This window comes from Drosophila kikkawai, chromosome 3R (assembly GCF_030179895.1).
Source record: "Drosophila kikkawai strain 14028-0561.14 chromosome 3R, DkikHiC1v2, whole genome shotgun sequence".
Classification (NCBI taxonomy): domain Eukaryota; kingdom Metazoa; phylum Arthropoda; class Insecta; order Diptera; family Drosophilidae; genus Drosophila; species Drosophila kikkawai.
This window is the reverse complement of record NC_091731.1, coordinates 34,565,431-34,581,326: the sequence shown is the minus strand read 5'-3', so window position 1 is coordinate 34,581,326 and position 15,896 is coordinate 34,565,431. Positions and strand designations below refer to the sequence as shown.

General features: G+C 40.0%; 1 protein-coding gene across 1 annotated transcript in view; it reads right to left on the bottom strand.

The window, feature by feature from the left end:
• The window catches only part of osy (ABC transporter oskyddad), a 55,581-nt gene extending 44,141 nt beyond the window's left edge, over positions 1 to 11,440 (bottom strand). Inside the window, exon 1 of the mRNA XM_017163211.3 lies at positions 10,798 to 11,440. The gene's annotated coding sequence lies outside the window, so the exon portion shown is untranslated. The remainder of the gene's footprint in view (positions 1 to 10,797) is intronic.
• Between the last annotated feature and the right edge of the window lie 4,456 nt (positions 11,441 to 15,896).

Sequence of the window (15,896 nt, the reverse complement as noted above, 5' to 3'; positions counted from 1 at the left end):
TCTTTGCCTCTAATTAAAACTTTTCCTTCGTTACAGCAAAATTTAATCAAACGACTGTAAAGTCAAGACCACATAACTACTTTCTGCCGTCATGTATTCGGTATATAAATTTGGAAATGTATATAAGAATGTTTATAAAAGTAGAGGAGATGAAATTAAAGACGAAATGTCTAATTTACTCTTTGAATGGGAAGAATGAAATATACTTTCTAAGGAAAATATCAATATGTTATATATATTATATGTTATATATTTCTTTTTAAATTGGTAAGAGATACCTTTAATGCTAACCCCTGTTCTCTCTGCAGAGAGCAGACTGAAAATAACAAATAAACAATAAAAGTTTCCTGCAATAATTTTTCCAGGCACGAAAAGAGAGGTGTTAGTGGCAACGACCCAAAGCCCAACTCGAGTATCCTTTAATGTAATAAAATCTGCAGAAACCAAATGCGAACCGGGGATAAAAAGGGAAACTGTCTTTAAACTTGGCCTTGCCCCGCAGGCCGTATCTCTCAGATACGCCGGCACAGATTTGTATCCGCATTCTGGAAATCTTTATGGACCCTTGCTCTGGGAGTTCGCCTGGTGGGGAAGAGCAGGTGCAGACGGAAATAAATAAAATCACACATAGCGCCGGATAAACCCGCAGCAGGAATAAGGGTGAGGGGGGAGCACAGGTGCGCACATGCATGAAAAGTAAAATATGTTTATATAAATAAAGGACCGAATCGGAAAGGAGAGAGAGACCCCCAAACAAAGTTTGAAGTTCAGCAACATAAAGAAGTGCAAATTGTTGCGTGTTGCGATTGTATCTATCGAATGTGAGCACACGAAAGCTATTTCCTGCCAACAAATATAAACGCCGCAATAAAAAGGAACAACGGCCCAAACAGCAACAACAACCTCAATGGCAATAGCTACGCCCATAAAGCAGGCGCGACAATGAGTCGAGGGTATTCCAAAAAACTTTTTTTGTGCCAAACAAACAGCAGGAACAAGAAAAAAAGTTGTAAACTGAAATGATTATCTGGTGCCTGACACTTGTCTAGTCGTAGATACACGTATCTCTCTATACGGGGATTTGTTTTTAGGCAGGTAAATAACCGAATTGTTTAACCCCAGCGGAATGCGAGTCACATCTTCCCCGGGCATTTGCTTTACTGCGTTTTTATTTGTGCCCACATTGTGCCACATCAATTTACGGCCCGATCTTTGTAGCATTTATGGGGTGTGTTTATGCCCGGTTTAGAGTTAACTAAGTGCTAGGAGTTTGGTATAATATATCATGGGGAAAGGGAATAGTTACATTCTGAAAATATATTTTAAATGACAAATATATAAACTCTCAGCTTTTATATATTTTTTAAAAATCTCAACAGTGTCCGGATGCTCTAATATATTTCATTAAACTTCCCTGCCCAAATCAATTTCCGAGAAGCACTCTCCTCTGGTCGAGTGAATCATTTGATTGCTGGGCCTCCAGCTTCCAGTACATTAACTAGTATGCCTTGGCCAGGAAATGGGTCAATGACGGGCCCCAGATCTTGGCACACTCATTTGCATATATGCAAAGCGATGCGACCACCACCACTCTTTGCAGACTAATAAATATTTATATTTATTTTTAGTTTTGCACACACTCACCGAAAGCAGGCGGAATACCCACAAAATTTTACGCTCAATAAATTCGGCCCTACAAAAAAATTTTAGCGCCGGTCAGAGCCAAACTATGCGCTCATGTGTTAGTAATGGCCACACACAGGGGCTCAGAGAACTACAGCAATTTGTAAAATAGTTAACAAATAATTCGCCACATCCATGCTCCTCCATGTTCGGCTGGCGGCAAATGTGCAAATAATTTGGCACAAGTCAAAGGCGGATTCCTGTAAGCCAGTCCTCAATGGAGGCCATAAACCGTTTAACATCATTGCGCCTGGCCACATTGTGTATACGCCTCGTGTACTCGGCCGCAGAAGAAGGAAATTGCATAGGCAAACAGGCTTAAATGGCTAATAACAAATTGTTTGCGTTTAAATTCCATTTTCACATAATTTTCAAGCTCTCTCTCTCTCTCTAAAAATTGAAAAGCTCTCGCACAACTTAATCAGAAGCACTTGGCTCGAGACAGACTGTGTGGCACACGAATATGTATTTGTTTGCCGGTTTAAATTTTGCAAAATGCCAGTAAAGGCAGCAAAATATAATACCAAAATCCAACAAACAATTTCCTGGGTGTAATCGCAAAGTGTTTGAGCTCGTTGAAACAGCCAGAAATTGCAGCGAGAGAAATATAAATGAATATAGTTTGTTTACGAAAAAAGATAATGAACTGATGCTTATCTGTGTCACAAAATCTCCCTGTTTGTATTTCAAAACTTTTCAAAAATATTTTATTTAAAATTATATGATTTATTCTGTCTCAACTACTATTTTTCTCAGTGCCACACATACTTTTGTGTGTGTGCTCATAGATCGTTTGTTATGCTCGTTGGTTCGGTTTTGCGATGTTGTTGCTTCTCTTGGGATTTGGCTGTGGGCCGATTTCGCCTGCCAGGCCTCCTGCTAAGCGCATTTGTATTTAATGAAGCCTATTTTTCTTACCGAACATGAACCGCAATTATTACGAGTCATTAGTTGCCTGCTTGAGCAGAGTCTGTTCTAATGCGTCATGGAAGGTCTATGCTTCCGCCCAGAAAAGGATAATAGCTAACAACATATCGGTTACATATAAGCAAACGTACAAAGGACCTACTGAGCCTAAAAAAATCAATAAGCTTTAGATTTTCAATCAATAAGAAGTCTCAAAGAGGGAAAAACAATACCAATTAGAAGCGAAAAAGTACCTGAGCAGATGTTACTTTTCTTTAGGCCTCTGCATAAATATTGCACGACAGACTTACCTCATTGTCGAAGGGTAGCCTACATTTGCGCGTTTCCATAAGCATACACTGAGGCAAATTCCTGCACACTCATCCCCATTGCAGGCCCAATTAAGCTGTCACAATGTCGGTGCAATGCCATAACCCGCCCAGTCATAACCGATTCGCCAGTCGTATTTTTGCAGCCACCATGTGGGAGCATACGCAATTTCCTTCTGGCCTGAGTCAGCGCATTTGCCGGCGCTTGTTAATTGAAATTTGTGAATTCAAAATTCTAGTTTACAGCAGCTGCCTGGGGGCAATGCGAAATAGGAGCACGACTCGAAATCATTGGCAGGGGAATCAGCTTTGACAAATAACTGATCAGGCAAGCGAATCGATGCAACGGCAGCAGCAGCCGAATGGTTCACTGATTGCAATTAAAACATGTTGCAAATGGAGATGGCAACCCGTGAGTTTTGAGGCAACAACTGGAATGCCAGTCTCTTGTGGCTCTTTTCACGTTCAGTCTAATTAAAAGCTACAAACTTTGAGTATTGATAACTAAGGTATAGAAGCATGTTTTGAAAGCCTTTTTAAATCAAAACTAACACTTCCGCTTATGACTTAATAGCTTAAAATTTTCCTAGTTTACATTTAATCACCCAATAAACACATACTAAACTGCTTTTCGGACTAAACTTTAACCGACTGATCGATTTTCAATGTGATCTGCTTGGCAACCTCAACACGTAAGCCAGCCTCCAGTTCACTAATAACAAACAAACAAGCATTTTCTCTCCAACACTGAACTAATTACTCTTCAATTACAACTCGATTTGAACGGCAAATTAAAAGCCGCTGCTCAAGTTGAGCTAATATTAAATAATTGTTACCCTTAACTTGAACTTTCGCTTAATATGCATTGCCTGATTTATGCACTTTGAGCCTAGGCAAATTAGCCATTTCCAGCAATTATCGACCATGTGCAATGATTGAGCCAGCAATCAGCTTATACAACGAACGCTAAGCCCCCAGACTTTGCACATCATGCTCTCGACTCAAGTGTGCTGGCAGTGTGACCCCAAGGGGCATCTCGCGGAATGTGCATCCCCAATTGGCAAACAATGAAGTCATAGCACTGGACTGCAAAGTATAGCTGGGGAAAGGCCTGTGTTTTATTTCTACCAAGTGAACTCATGCAGGACAGTGTTATGCGTTGATTAGGAAAAGGGGGCGGGTTCACCTGTCGCTGCTCGTTTCCCACTTAGTCACAGTTTTGTGTGAAAAACCGGATTCCGGCTACAGATATGTCATAAAACGGGGGCCGGCTAAGGTTACACCTTGATTGCCAAATGGACGGACAGTGTTTTCGATACCAAGTGCCGTCTCGCAGGTAAGTACTTTATACGGGTGCCGTATCTTTGACTTATGACTCGACACTTGAGGCCTAAACTTGGCAATGAATATGGCCAGTTGTTTGCTTAAATGGAAACTGCCAGAGCACTTGAAAAAAATATAGAAAATATCTTATCTAAAATCATATATTTGTTATCTCTATAAGTTATTTGTTATGCAAAGTTTATCCAACTAGTTTTTGTTATGAAATCCATTCTCTCAGTGCACCAGACGTAAGCATCAATCGCATGTGTTGCCGGCTAGTTGGAAATGCAAATTGTATGCAATTTATACACACACATTAAATTATATATAAACACTACTTGTGTTTGGAAATCTAGAAGCTTCAGCTTGCAACTGAGATATATAAGTATTTATGGGCAAAAAGCGATCTGAGCTTGTCTGTCATAAATTTTCCCCTGGCTGTGCGCAATGCCCGGGAAATTGGCTAAGGTCAGTTACGGCCAACCGCCCAAGACAATGCTCAATGTCAGTGCAAAGGACTCTATGTCTCGGTCTCTCTGTCTCTACTCTTTGTCTCAGTGAACTGTTGAGTTTGCATCGTGATTTCACTTCTCACTCGGTGATTTTCACACATTCCCAGCAGTTTTTCCCATCCTCTCTGGCCCACTAACACGTTGAAATATTTATGTCTTTGCATATTTCACCGACACATTTGCACTTGACAATAACAACAGGGTGGAACAAGCGAAGCAGTCGCTGGGTCCTTGGAGCATGACAAGGATTAGCGCGCAGGGGATGATGACTGCGACTGCAACTACGTCTACTACGACGGCGGTGATGATGATGATGATGGTGGTGAACTGCTGGTGCTGCTGACAATCACTGCACGAGCAGGGAACACGCTCTGAAGCCTAGATACACAAGGGAAAAAAATTAAGGCTTAAATTGCATACTTAAGGCCAATAAGCCTGAAAAAATACGTCAGAAGAAGCCTGAGGCAACGAACAAATTTGATTGTTCTGTAGGTTGTTCAACTTTTACCTTTTTTTTTGTGTTATTAAGAATATAAATTACATGACATGAACAATGACTGGGAACTTTCCCCCTTTTAATAATAATAAACAAAAATTTATTAAATTAAGTTTTTGTCACTGTGGATTATCTGTTTCAGGAGCAAACCCTTGAGATCCTGGCGCCGCCGTCAGCAGCATCAAGACATAAAGTGCATTGCGTCTGGGCTGGCTTGTTTTGGGGGCGGATATCGGGGACTTGGGGGGCTTGGGGCTGGAAATGGGTTTAGGTATCAGCAGACAGCAAATAACATGGCAGATGCAGCTGCACTGGGGCAAAAGTGTTGCTGCTATTTGTGCGACAAACGCCAGAGAGAGGGACAGAGCCGTTGGGAATCGGTTGCTTGACAAGAAGGGAGGGGATCCAGAACAAATCTGTGTGACACCGACAATCACTTTTCAGCCCTGCAGTACACTTAAACAAACAAACAAATAGCGAGTGAACTTTTGGTAAATCGATCAAGTATACGCCGTGTGGTAAGCTGGCAAAAGTTGAAGCCAAAATCCCGGCAAACAAAAAAAGGGGCGAGAAGGGATTCAAGATTCACCATTCAAGGCCTTCAACTGTTTAACATTTATTTGCATATGAGAAGGAGACTGCGCTTGTTTGCTCTTTTCTGGCTGAGTATGTAAATATTTAAAGGGCCTTTTATTGCTTTCTCTGCTGGCAAGGCCAGAAATTTGCATTCATATTCGTGAGAGGGGGAAACTCAGCCACTGAGCAAATTAAATGCTCCTCACAGGTCTTTAAAGACTGCGTCCCAAAGTCGCTCAATCGAAACGCAATTAATTGGCTAAAATAAATGTATTCCCCGACGACAAAAGGTCGCCGGAATCGAAACAGAATCGGGACAGTAAAACGAGAAAATAAATAAATGGAGAGCAAAGCGAGCGTCAAATGCACATGAAATGCACAAGTCAAAAGGCCATTTTGTTGTCCCATGAAAATGAAAATTCAAATTTATTTGATTGCATTTTTATATACACATACATCGCTTCATCTACGCTCCATATTCATACTTCTCCACGGGCCGGCCATATACATAAATGGATATTGGTGACAAACGTTTTGTTGGCATATTTCTCACTTTTATGCCGGGCGATTTACTGTCGCCTGCCATTGTTTGGCCATGATTTAACTAAGCCAACAAAACAAGGAAGAATCGCACCAGAGATTTCAATATTTTCGCCAGCAATCGTAATTTATTATTCCTATTTCTAACATTTAACCTGCATTTTATTTATATTTGTTTGCAGAGGCAGTAGAGCAATAATTAACACACGACCTCAAGCTCTGTACTTTGGGTTTCGGTTGTCGGTTTTCGGTTTTTCGGTTTTTCGGTTTGATGTGTGAATTGTGCAAACATTTTCCAACCAATTATGCGCAGATTTCCACGCTCATTTTCAAGGTTCGCAAGCCGAGCCGACTACATTTTCAACTGTATTTTCAACTAAATTTAGTCAACAGTCAGTCAGCCAACAACAATGGCAATAACAATTAAAAACGCGCCAGCATTGCATTTTATTCAGTTTAACAGTTGAGCGCTTTCCGCCCAAAACAAACACTGCCAAAAAAGGGAGAATAAAAACCGGTAAATGGTAAAACTGTGATCCAATTTCAAGCCACGGCTCCCGGCTCCCAGCTCCCTCGGATGATGATGATGATAATGGCTCAGCTTAGTTGCTTAGTCAACTTTGCTTGGTGAGTAATCGCAATCTGAATTCTGCTTTACTTGCTTCGCTTCTATTTTTTGGTTTCTTTTTTTTCTGGCAGAGCAAAACCACTAACCAAAAAGGCCAAAGACTGTAAGCGGCTTTCGGCTGAAGGCTGAAGCGTTCAAGTGTCACTCGAAAGAGTCATTAACCCGGAATAATCTGTCGGCAGTGACTTAAGGAGTCGGAGTGGACAGGCATATACTTTTCAATTAAACACTGGACAAAAGGAAATTAATTAAAGTGTTGCAGGACTCCTCTCAGTGTCAATGGCGATCTGAGGACCCTTGAAAATCATGTCATCACGTTCAAAAAAATACCCTTCATCAGCGAATTCGGCCTCGTGCCAAAGGAAATCACGGCCCATCGCTTGGCACTTCATATTGCGTATGCCCCTAGGACTCCCCAAAAAATAAAATAAAAAAGAAACGAATAAATAAGAGTCCCGAAAAAACAAGCTTTGAAATGAAATGCAAATGGGGAAGCCCTAAAAAAGCGCTGCAACATCGGGAATGAAAAGCGGCTACATATGCCTGTTTATATGCAAATATTACTTGTACATATGTGCGTAAACATTTGGCAATTACTCGAAACGGGAGCCCGTACCTTAGTTTCTTATATTTTTTTACAGCCCCTCTGCCCGGAGGCAGCTGTTTGTTCTATTTGCCTGGCCTGGCGATATATACAAATAAGTATGCAAAAAATTCGTACAGTTACAGGAAAATATATACATATTGGAATGGTAACCTTTCGTCTCGTTTTGCTTCTGGGGAATTTCAATTTAAATTGTGATTAAATTTCGGTGCGCTTCAGTGCAAAAAGTCGTCAGGGATATGTACTCGTACAATTTTGCATCTATATTTTATTGATTGTCGTAGAGTCTCCCAGATTATTGCTCATTTTTCCCACTGACGCTTAGCTGGCATTTGTTATGCAAATTTATTTTCGATTACTTGTTACCAAAGATTTGCTCGAGATTATGCAAATGTGTCAAACGTAAGATGCGCCCGGAAAGTGGGCCTTTTTGGGGTCCATATCTGCCCTATGGATCTACATTATTGCTGCCTTACAAGTGGCTTATTACTGTTAGTGTTTGTCAGTTGTCAGGAAGTCGGCTAAACGATGCAAATATATATGTGGGGTGAGGAAAAGAAAAGGAAAGCAGAGGAAACTTTGCATATTCTCATGAACATAAAAAAAGCGATGAGTTGGAAAATCTATTTTCGCTCCTGCCGATTGTTTATGTTTATGGCCATCTCCATTGATTTCGCATCAAAGTCAATTTTATTCGGCCGTTTTCGCAACATGTTTCATAACTTTGTTAGAGGGGAATATTTGCATAATTGATTTCACTTCCTCGCTGCCTCAAAGGCTATTTACAATGATTAAACTCGACTGATTTGTGGGTCGAAAAATGGGTAAATTGATTGTATTAATAATTATTAATGGGCCAAGACAGTGGATAAGTAGGTCAGCAGACTTCATTGTGGCATAGATGGGTTTATGGGAAATGTGTCAATTTTTATTTGGTTTTTAAAAAGTTTTTCTAACATTTTTTTATGATTTATTAAAGTGATAATTATAGGCACTTTCCCTACCTTTATTTACTTATTACAGAGCCTTCTCTCGATCCCTTACGCGCTGCTCATTTATTATAATATTTATTTATAGATCTGACACTTTTTGCAAATGAAATCAAACAAATAAATTAAATTTACCACGCTCTTTTGGCGGTGGCTTTCATTTTTTGTTCGTACGTTCTTTCCATAAACTACGACTTTGATTGCATTCGCGGCTGGCTGCCTGTCTCATGCCGGAAAATGCATACAAAAAATGGCAATATATAAATGAAAAGGAAAATGCATTTATTTGTATTTGGATGAATATTTTTATTGGCGGTTACCTTTGGCTCACTGCAAATTGTTCTGTATGTGCGGTCGTTTAATTGAATAATTATATATACGGATATAGGGGGGAAATACGGTTTTTTTTTCCATCCCGGCTTATATCAGCTCGCATAGCTTGTAAATCAATGGCCATTACATGTGCATCCGTTCGATAGGAAATGGCCAAAAACGCCGATGCGCCTTGGCCAACTCAACAAAAGCCCAGGCCGTTGTCAAATTGCAGCAAAAAATAAATAAACATGCTGGCAAAAAATATATATTCAATATAAAAATAAATAATTGTGCATCAGCTTGGCGTTAATTGCACTTTAAAAAGCCCCAAACAAGTGCCAAAATGTTAAATGCAATTTATTGCCATTGGCAATTGGCAGCTAACGAGGGCTTCACATTGAACACGGATGCACTAATTAGAATTTTTGGGCGAAAACAATTAGCAATTTAAGCAGAATTATTTCAATTTACCGAAATAAAAAGTTTTATTTAATTTCCTGACGAATGAATTGTCATCCCAACAGCTGCTGTTCAATTCGATTGTTATTACTCACGCCAAAGTCGTTCTCGATTGAGTTGTTATGGCCAAAGTAGATTTTTAATAAAAGCGAAATGCGCATTTTTATCACTCACTCTGACTTGCGAAATTGTTAAGAACTTTTTCATGGATTTACATACATATATTTCACATCGGCTTTATGATCTCCGCTGCAGAAATTACCGCATGACCGGGAGAAAAATGGCAATAATGTTTAATGTTTTATTAAGTGAGTCACTTGAGTCCGCATTTTTTGTGCAACTCATGTGAAATAATTAATAAAGAGGGCCGCAGCGAAGGTGTTTGCCAAAGCCCCACGCCTTCCTTCTGGCGCCTTGACCAACATTAATTACTTAATTTTCCATTAGTTGTTCCATCATTTAAGAATTAGTCACATTTTTCGGGGGTTTTACTTCTTCCCTTTAAATGCAAACGTTGAACTTTGTGTGTGCATGGAAACCTTTTCGCTTTGCTTTGGCTTTTTATTGTTATTTTATTAATTTTTTTTTGTTGAGCAGGTCAAAGTTAACTAACGAGTTGAGTTTTGCGGTTTTAATTGTGCCAAGTAATGCGGCCACCTCGGTTATGGTTGTTGTTGCTGCTGCTGTTGTTATTGTGGCAACTCTCATTGTTGCGGTTTGTGGGTAAATTTTGGAAAGGTTAAGTACCCGGTTAGAGGCAGCAAATTAAATAATTACAAGCGACTGCGAAAGAGCCTCTCAAACCGCTCACGAAGGACAGTGTGTAAATGCAGAAATCTTAAGCAGAAGACACTTTAATTATCGATGAATTTTTGGGAAAATAATGTGTATAATTAGGTAATTTTGAGATAAAATTCTGGAAAATTAAGCAATTCAACTGCTAAAAAAACGTTATTATGCCCTTATGAGTCTTTTTATCTAAACCTTCAATGCGAAAGTAGCTTCTGACTAAAATTATAATACCCTTCTAGGGTTTAAAAAAATAAAACTCAACCTATGCTTATATTTTTAAAGCCATTTTGCCACACTTTTCGTTCGCTTCTTGGCTTAAACAAAGTAAAGCAAAAGTCGGTTCGCCCTCAAAAGTTCAAGAAACGTAAAACAAAAGAAGCGACAGCAGCAACAAAGACCACTTCGGAGACGGTTGGAGATTCAACTTCGGCTGAGTTTGCATTTTAAAGCCGTTGCTGTTGACCTTGGGCCGCATAAATCGAATTGGAGCAGGTCGTTGACGAAGCTGCTTTTTATGACTGGCGATGGGAATTTAGGGCCCTGCATTATCTTGCTGCATCCTTGAGATGGCTTTTGGAGTGTGTGTGTGTGTGTGGGGAATCCCAGAATCCAGTTTTGCCCTGACTGAGAGAGAGATATAGTTACCTGACTTCCTCGAGGTTCTTAGCTGGAACTGGTGCTGATGCTATTTCCGTTGCAGTTGGCTGACTTTATTGCCACAGGAACACTGTGTTGTTGCCACAATTTGTTATTATCTTTTTTGCTGTAATTTGTGTACTTTTTGGTTTTGTTGTTTCTTATTTTTTTGCTGACTAACTCTGTGGCTTTGCGGCTGGCAAAGTCAACACAAAAACGTAAAGAACACGTTTGCTTTTAGTTAACCAGTTTTGGCAATGCCCAAAGATTGCGATTGAGCAAAGATTGAGTGAACACGCACACACTGCCACTGCAAAAACACACACACAAATATACACTCAGACACCAAGTTTCGTATCTTTTACTTGCACAATTGGCCAACAGAAATTACCACACTTTGAGATAGATTTGAAAGCTGCGCGCGCTGCAATCGCCGCCTAACTGGGCTCATTCACAAATAGCCGCAATTTGCTCTGATTTATGTGTCAACGATCGTTGGTCGCGAAAACACACAGCACAGACTACAGAAATTCAATTTAAATTAAAAGTCAGCTCAGCTTCGGTCGTTCGGTCTTTCGTTCTCAGGCGTTTCCGCGTTTTGCTTCTCGACTCGCCGACGCTGTGAATTCAACTGATCGACTGAACGCGGTTTTCTGGCCGCTGACAGATCGGCCAATTCGAGATATAGCAGCGACGTCGGCAGCGTTGGCTTTAAGCAGCCGCAAGCAGCGCAGTCTCTTTTTCTTAAAGTTGTCTAAACGACGCGTCTAAAAGATCAAAATAGTAAGTGGAGTGGTCTGGCTTCTGCCGCTGTTCCCAGTTGGGAATAGTTAACGTTGAGTAATGGGAACAGCTTGGAGCAGGTTGTTGTCCAAGCTGAGCTTGAAGCTGATCAGCGACGACTTGAGCTTTGATCTCTTGCTATAGTGGGTTGTTGTACCAGCTAATGATGTTTCTATTTGAATATTTAATAACTTAAATAAATAAACAACATTTTTAAAGAATTGTATATATATTTTATACTGTTTAATGCAATTATACAAATATGTACACTTAAAAACGTGCCTTGGGACAAGTTTCTATACTTAATTCCGCGATTTCCAATACATTTCATCAGAATTTATAGGATTTCTTTGTTTAAATTTATTATAAATAGAAATACGCAAATATTTTAAATATTCTCAATACTTAATTTAGTCTTTTACAAATGCTTTTAAATATTTCCATATGCTTCTTTTACTCTTTAATGGAAATACTAAATTTATACATTTGTTCACCATAAATTTTGATATCTAATTCTGCCAATTTTCCATAGAATTCCACACTATTTATAGGATTATTTGTTTTGTACTCTGTTCTTAATTCAATGCAGCTGATAGAACCTAGCCAGCCGAGAGACTTAATAAATGATTATCATATTTTGCACTGTTTGGCCCCGGAAAAACCAACAACAAAGCCAAAAAGCGATAACAACAACGACCTACGACCTCCGATCCCCCGGCACGGCTTATGTGCGTTGGGCACGCAAATCGGTTATTAGCCATAATGCATACGTATTATATTCATATTCACATGCACATACATCTAGATGTATCTATATACTTTTGATGGTGCACTACTGCGGCTGCCAGCCGACAGATAAACCCTCCGTTCCCTTTGTTGCCGTCCCCGGGATCGGGAGATAAGCGGCCCGAGGCCCCTCGGCCCATTTGTACTAAATAACCGACACAACAAAGAACCAACGAGCGAACGGCAAACAAACTGTCTATTAGTTATTGTTGTTTGATTTGCAAAGCGTTTGTCATTTGTTAAATAAATTGATGGCCATTGCGGCCCTCTTGGCAAATAGCAAGTAAATACGAAAAAGGGACGCAAAGGAGAGCTAATATTGGGTTTATGATTTAAGGCTTGCCCAAATGGTTCTCTTTCTCGATTTAAACTCAAAGTAAACTGTCGCCCCATTGTTCGCAGTTCGGGCTAAAACTTTAAAGCCCAGAGAAAGCCGTCAAAAGGCCTCAAAAGCAGAAGCAGCAGTAGCAGCAGTAGCTAAGCATGACAAACGCGAAGGATGTGGAGCCCCCTCCATTATCCTCCGACAATCATCAGCTGTCAGTGCAGTGAGTTGAGACTTCAGCCACCAAAAAACGAGTCTGCAGTGTCACCGAAAAAGGAAGGAGCGTGAAAAAAATGAAATGACATTGACATTTTGAATAATGACGCTACACAATTTGAATGGGAGCAGCACCGGGGAATACTAAACTATGGTGTTTAGAATTTTATAATTTAAATTAAAAGAAAACTTAAAGGAGAAATGCCTAAAATAGGTACTAAACAAAGTTTTTTAATATAATTTGAATTATATTTAAAGCTTATTATTATCTGAATTTGAGATTTCTATGAAATATTACATTTTTCTCTCTGTAACAACCGAATCCCCTAGTGCACAGGCCACCAGCAGGGGCTTCCAATTGGACTGGCCCAGCGGGAGATGTTCGCCAGCCCGCTGGCAGAGATTAGCTGCAAATTTTGAAGGATGTTCCGCCCAGAACATCTCAAGACGCAGCTCCATCTCCTTGGGTTCCTGCTGCTCGGGCTGCCTGGAATGCTCTTTCCCCGGCCAATTGTCAATTGGCCGGAATTGTCCTGGGCTCGTGCCCAACAAGCGAGCACAGCACTAATGAACAATGTCAAGGTGTTGTCAAGTGCATTTCACAGGGGAGAGAATGTCATTAGAGCCAGCCAGGTGACCCAAAAAACAGCAAGGCAACCGGTCCAACCCCCCTCCTTAAATGGCTAAATGGAGTAACAAAGCTCCGGCGAAGACGATGCCAAGTGGCCATAATCACAGAGGTGCAATTTGCAGCGAAGAAAATGCAGCGACCGTGCCAACAACAATAATAAATTCGCGGAAAGAGTGCCAAGTGCAGAATAAAGACAAAAAACAACAATAAGAATTGGAATAAGAGGGAAAATACGCAGCGAAGGGTGAATAGTTGGAAAAACTAAAATTAAAGTTGCTCCGCGACTTTTCACTACTGCAACTACTTTTTTAATATAATTTTTTTAATCTCCAGAAAGTTGCTTCAACCATTTAGTCTTAACCCTGTATAGAGATAAACAACTTGTAAAATATTTTGTTGTTTGTTTAGATTTAAATAATAAAGCTTGAAGGTTTTAAAAATGTATGAAATACTTTTTAGATTTTTGATTATATATTTATTCTATTAACTTAAATTTTGAAAGATAGACAGCAAGGGTTAAGTTTGGCTTCGGAGGTGGCCTGAGTGTTGAAAAAACAACTTGAGATTGTAATTAGTTTTTGTTGCTTTTGGGTTTAACTTGAGGAGAAACTTTCAAATTGAACCAAAGACGCAGACGCTGGGCTCGGGCCACGCTCCCCCCTTTCCAGAATATTTTGCGGTTTCAACTTTTACACGCTGGTCGTCGCTCCAAATTGCAAATATGTCTGCGAAAAATCTCATTAAGTATACGAAATGTGGTACGCGCAATGTCGCCAAAGGAGGCGCTACAAAAATGCGAAAGGAGAACCAAGAGCAAAATGAAAATGAAAAAGGAAAGTAAATAAAAATTATGAATGTCGTTTGCCCAGGAGCCCAAGCAAGCAAAAGTGAAATGGAAAAGGGAGAACTAAGAAGAACCTGAGCGAATCGCAAATGACTTAAAGTCCGCTTCTCTGGCAACAGGTAACTCTGCCTATATAAGACTTGAAACTGGACCATGTATTGGGTGAAGGTTGAGAGTGTTCTTATTTTTCATTCCCCAAAGTTCACTGGGGCTCTCGCGGGGTCATCTAACGAGCAGTTAGGGCTGTTGTCTAGGTCATTTCACTGGCGATGAGCCTTGTAATGCGAGTAATTTGCGGATGATAGGGCTTCCTGGCACCCGGAAATCCTTACAGACTCAAAATAATAGCTATAGAAAGTAAGCATTGGGAATTTTTCGCTGATAATTATTACCTTAATTTAATCGTAATATCTTTTGAGAGCTAAGAGAGCCCAGACGTTATAAGAAAGTATTACTAAACAACTTTAACCTCTTTAAGTTCAAACTCTCTTTCTGGCAATTCACCAAAATACAAAGAATACGAAAATGTAAGACAAATTAAATTAAATCCCCTGGTTTAGCTGGCGCCTGACAGAAAATCTCACCTTGCCGCCACATTCCATTTCAACGCCAACGCAGACATTTGAAATATTTGACTTTATAATTTTCAAATTTCAATGTTTAATTAAATAAACTGGCTCAATTAAAATGGTACACCAGCACATACACATACACAAACGAAAACGAAACGAAAAGCACAAAAAACAAGAACCAACGAAAAAAAGAAGGCCGCGAAATTATTTCATTTGCGAAAGTCGCTTTCATTAGACGACTTGCTGCCAGCAGACGTCGCTCTCAAAGTCAAAAACGTTTTAACCTTTTAAGCGCCACAGTAATGCGACTAAAGCTGCCGTTTCGCTGGATGGAAGAGGCTGGTGAAGTGGCTAGATGGGGAAATGGGGGGCGGTGGTCGCCCTGAAAATAGGGCGCAGGATGCCAAGGACATGCCACGACTCCCCGTTCCTGCTCCTGATGATGCTGTCTCTGATGGGCTCGCAACACATTGAGGTTACGCGAAGCGAAAGGAGACAGCCAGACAGACTTAGGTCTCGGATTCGGATTCAGATTCAGACTCTCAAGCCGAGAGTTGTGACAGGACCTGAATGTGATATTGGGTTAGCGCAATGCCGTATATGCCGGTGTAATGCAGAGAGAACATAGTTTTGATTACGAAATAATTAGAAATAAATAAGATATCATAGCATTAAGAATACTCTTAAGGCTTACTTATTAAAACATTATATACATTTTTATATAATATAATTAATAGTTCTTTTAATTCTATTTTAATTTGTTTCCAGTGCACATACATCCAAGACCATAACTAAGAGAGAGATATCCTATTCAGGGCCGCACTTGAGGCAAATGATCAAAGACTATATTGCGCTACTACTACTGCAGAAGAGGATTTGACAAAGAATGAAGCCTGAAGAAAAAACCCCAACAAAAGCCGACCAGTTCCTAAATACAAATAAAAAGTAATG